This window comes from Sorghum bicolor, chromosome 2 (assembly GCF_000003195.3).
Source record: "Sorghum bicolor cultivar BTx623 chromosome 2, Sorghum_bicolor_NCBIv3, whole genome shotgun sequence".
NCBI classification, from domain to species: domain Eukaryota; kingdom Viridiplantae; phylum Streptophyta; class Magnoliopsida; order Poales; family Poaceae; genus Sorghum; species Sorghum bicolor.
Genome location: NC_012871.2, coordinates 7,389,882 through 7,394,792, shown reverse-complemented (window position 1 = coordinate 7,394,792; position 4,911 = coordinate 7,389,882). Strand labels below are relative to the sequence as shown.

Sequence of the window (4,911 nt, the reverse complement as noted above, 5' to 3'; positions counted from 1 at the left end):
TTCAAATCTCACGCACTGTAAGAAAGGTTTCTAATATTTAAATTATTGTTTGATCTCAAGGATGGAGTTTAGTATCAGTCAGGCAGCCAAGATTGGTGAAAACCCGAAGAACTCATAGAGTCAAAGAATATTTTCTTGCTCAATATTTTTTGCGAGACCCAGTATGTACACATGGAGATGCTCATATACACGATCGCATATTTACCCTATGATATGAAAGCACGCAGATACATGACCGTTTGTGCTCCAATCTCTTTTTTCTTAGTGGATTTTGTGCTCCAATCTGTAAGACGTTCTTAATGCAGTTTGATTATAAAAAAAAAAAAACATAAAGGTTCTTGGGCCGTTCTCACGTGTGAACTACTTCTGCTGCTGCTCGCTCCGCTACAAAATGGTAACCCCGGGCCCGGGCCTGGGCCCGCAGGACAATTGTGTCAACATGGGCTGCACCAGATGGGCCACGTCGCCAGGTTCTTGGGCCGTTCTCACGTGCGGGCTACTTTTGCTGCTGCTCGGCTACAAGATGGTCTCCCTGGGCCTGCGAGACGATTGTGTCAACATGGGCTGCACCTGATGGGCCACGTCGCCATTGCGTCCTGGGCTGGGCTACGATACCCTAGCCAGCTGCCTACAGTATATCCAGAGTTCTTTTTCTACTTTCTATCTAAATTGATTCTCAAAAAAATCTAAATTGAGATCTCTTTCTCAAAAAACGAAAATCTAAACTGAGATCTGATCCTCAAAAATATATATATAAATTTGAGATCAGCCAGAATCCTGCTTTGGATGACGCTCATGCGCTTCCAGGGTGGATTGAGATATGAAGAGAATGATGCTGATGCAGAGCAGTAGAGTACTGGATGCAATAACCAATAAACTCAATATCATTATCATCACCCATCAACCAATAAGCTGCTATAGCACACTTTCAAAATAACTGGCGAAGGTGACCAATTAGCAGACTTGCAAAAAATCCGTAAAGGTCACCACTGACCAGCCAAACCACCACTGCAGCCTCAAGCCATGCTTCTTCTCTTCAGAAACTTTACATGGCAAATGAAGAAGAAAATACAACAGCAAAAAAGAAGAAAAAAACACCAAGATCTAGAAATCACATGCACATGTTACAACTACCTAGGACTGACTGAACAAGGAGATGCAGGCTGACGCTGTATAGCGAACCTGAATGCTTGGTTACATTTCTGTTCATGGTGAAAGCACTTCACACTGCACACTAGAAGCATCAGTCATGGGCAATTCGAGTTCTTGCCGGGGCCGCCATAGTAGAAATAGGTGCCCCAATCGCCATTGTTGCCGTTCTGCACGTCGTAGCAGTTGGATTGCTCGGTGAAGGTGCCCACGCCCTTGGGGGCGCTGAGCTGGTTGCTGCTGTCCACCACCTGAATGTTCTTGAAGTAGCTCGCCTTGCCGAACCCTTCCTCGGGGAAGTGCCCACTGCCCATCTGCGTCGACGTGTGCGTGCCGTCGGGCTCCGAGTTCACCACCTCCCCGCCCCATTCGATCATTGATGCGCTGTCGGCGAGGTAGGAGAAGAGGAAGGATGGCCAGTAGCCCAGGACGTATTCCTTGCCAAACTGCATCCACCAGTTGCCTTCCTTGGGGTCCTGCTCATAGGGTACACAAATCAGAATCCTTGGATAACGATAAAAAAGGGCGCAATGCAGTGCATGTGGTTTGGAGGACACCACTTTGAAAAAAAACTGAGCATGGGCAGGAGAATTTTGTACCAAGTGGGCATAGATTCTCTGGCCATGGGGTCAGCGTGCTGATTCTGAAGGCACTAATGTAGTGAGGCATAATGAGTGCTTTAAATGTTAAATGCTAACCTTCCAGATCAGGATGCTGATATCATATTGGGAGCCTGCGTAGTTCGAGATGGGGAAAATGCTAGCCCCCATGGCGATCTCGCTGTTTATCTGAATGAAACCGGAGCACAACATGTTGTAGCACCCTGTGGCCTGGTATGCATCACTCTGCAAAATAGACAATAGTAAAGCAATGCGGCAGTTAATGAGTTGATGTGTCAATGCTAGAATGTCTGTTAATCAAGTACTGAATCGCATTAATAATATCAGCAGGAAACTGAATTTGTGAGACTTACAGTCCAGTATGTGAACAACCTGGTGTTGTTGTCACCATAGAGGTCAGGGCTAACCTGATAAACCAAACATCACATAAATGACAGACACATAAAGTTGCATACCGCAAAAAATGGCCAGCATCTACTTGACACAAGTATCTATGAACAAGCTGGACTCATAAACTCAGCTTTACAATACCTGCCAACCAGCCTCTATGCTGTTGAGATCCTCCCCAAATGAACCCCCCAAGATCCAGAGCTGGGACAGGCTAAATTCGTTAGCCTGCTGAATCTTGGGCTCCCACACATTAATGGTGGCCTTTGCACCATAGTACTTATCACCCTCAACGTACGCTATGGCGTGCTGCATTCCACAACAGCAACAGTTGAGCAATCACAACACAACATATCAGTGTAGCTACCAAGCCATTCACTTTCAGCAAAACAAACCATGTGGACGTACTTGGTGACCACCCTCACTGAGCATGTTAGGATCAACAGACAGCGGGTTTGGAGCAGTATGCCGCTTCCTGCCATACCGCCTCATGGAGCTAGCTCGGAGCAGGTCATCCTTCTTGGTTCTCCTGATTGGGACCGTGCCCTCCGGACACCTGCCATTTCGATGCCACATCTGGAGCATCGGCTTCTCACCGGCATTGTTTGAGCCTATGCTGCTCTTGGCATCTTCGTATAGACCTTCAGGGTGGTACGCCGGCCTAAACTGAAAGGATAGAGATTGTGAGGAGAGTTACAATGATGGTTGCTCAAAATAAACCATTAATAGGCACTTGTTTCGGTTCCTGAAAAAAATTCAGAGTTGATTGGCTCACCTGTATTGTGTGGTTCTTGAGGAGAGGATGATCAAAGGCTGGCTGGTGGGAGATATGCACGCAGTCGATGATGTCTCCATCTGGACTCTGAAGAGTAAAAGACTTTTATCAGTGTCAAATGTAAAGAAGGCACTGTTTTCGCCAAAGCAATGCTCGTGTGAACTACTTTTGATTTTTCACAATGTCTACTTCACTCAAAAGAAAGCTTCAGTCTACTTCATTGAAAAGGAAGCTTTAAGATTGCAAATCATGAAAAGAAATATAGGAAAAAATATCAAATATGCAGCATTAAGCTGACATTGTGGAACTCAGCACATTCATTAAGCTCATAAATTTACTGAAATCAGAGCCGGGAACAAAATGTTCAGAAAAGGCAAGGCTGTGCCCCTTTTCACTTAGGGCTGTTTAGATTGGGGATGAAAAATTTTTGGGTGTCTCGGAAGGATGTCGGGAGGTGTTTTTACAAACTAATAAAAAAACAAATTACATAGCTCGTCAGGAAACTGCAAGACAAATTTATTAAGCATAATTAATCTGTCATTAGCATATGTGGGTTACTGTAGCACTTAAGGCTAATCATAGATCTTAATCATAGAGTAACTAGGCTTAAAAGATTCGTCTCGCGATTCTCAACTAAACTGTGTAATTAGTTTATTTTTTATCTACATTTAATGTTCTATGTATATGTTTAAAGATTCGATGGGATGGATGAAAAATTTTTGGTTGGGGAACTAAACAGGGCCTTAGAGAGCATGACTTTGCAAGTGCCAGCCTGTATCCAAGAAAGACCCATTCATCTTTGTTTTCTTACACTGGTTTGCTCCAATTTGCATAGTCCACCTCCAAAAGGTGACACTTTTTGAAATAATTCTCCAAAGTGACAGCGAAAATTTACCGGCGAGGAAAGCCCAAAAGAATCAGACAAATGTAGCTTTTTTTATTGTTGAATAATGAGAACGCAACTTCTCACTGAAACTGGCTCCAATACTACAAAATGAACCTGAAGTATCATACCAGAAAAAAAAAACTAGTAACCCCAAGAAGGAGAACAGGTCCTCCCAACCAGAGCATCCAGGTACAAAGGAACCTGAATTTGAACAATCCCACACTTCGGAACAGTTTCTTCCAAACTCATCCTCACAAAGCTCGGCAGAACACTCAGAAGGAAATACCAATCGTTTCGAATCCCACGGACGACGGAGCAAGAGCAGCCACCCACCTCGATGCTCTTGACGGCCGGCTTGTTGAGGCGCTTGAGGTGCCGGTGCACCCTCCTCCCGGACGGCGACCTGGCCTCCGCCGCCGCCGCCGCCCACAGCACCCACGCCGCCGCCAGCAGCACCCACGCGGCGCCACCGCGCGCCCTCGCCATGCTCTTCCCCAGTCGCCACACCGCCGCGGCGCCGCTGTGCTTCCACAGCTCAGCTCAGTTCAGCTCACTAGCTCAGCAGTCAGCAAGGAGATAGCAACGCCTCTTCTTTTCTACTCGCCCCCTCCACTCTCTCCGAAATCGCAGGAACGCACTTCTGGCGGCTCGCCCTCCCGCGGCGAGGACCGGTCCGCGAATACGGGAAGAATGCAGGGGCGCAGGGACCTCGCCTCCCGTGAACCTGCAGCGGGGAGTGGGAGTGGGAGTGGGAGTGTGCAGTGTGAGCTCGGTGGGAAGCGGGCGGGGAGGAGACTGGTCGGCCTGCAGCAGCACTCACTCTGCGCTTCTCGCCATGGCTTTTGCCGTTTCCGAGCTTTTGTTTTGTTCCATTGACGAAACTGCCCCTCCCGTGCTCCATGATTCGCGAATTATTAGGCGCACAGCGTGGACGCGGGACGGGTGCGGGGGCGTGACGCTGACTTGTGGGACCGGGTGTGAGGTAAGGACCAGCTCGAAGTAGAACACGGGTGCTTGGAAAAAGTACTCTCATGACATTTTTTATGCAGCGTTTTGAATTTTCTTTTTACTGTGAAGTGTAAACACTTCTTTTT

General features: G+C 47.1%; 1 pseudogene; it reads right to left on the bottom strand.

Annotated features, from left to right (window-relative positions):
• On the bottom strand, positions 862 to 4,663 carry LOC8063693 (annotated as a pseudogene).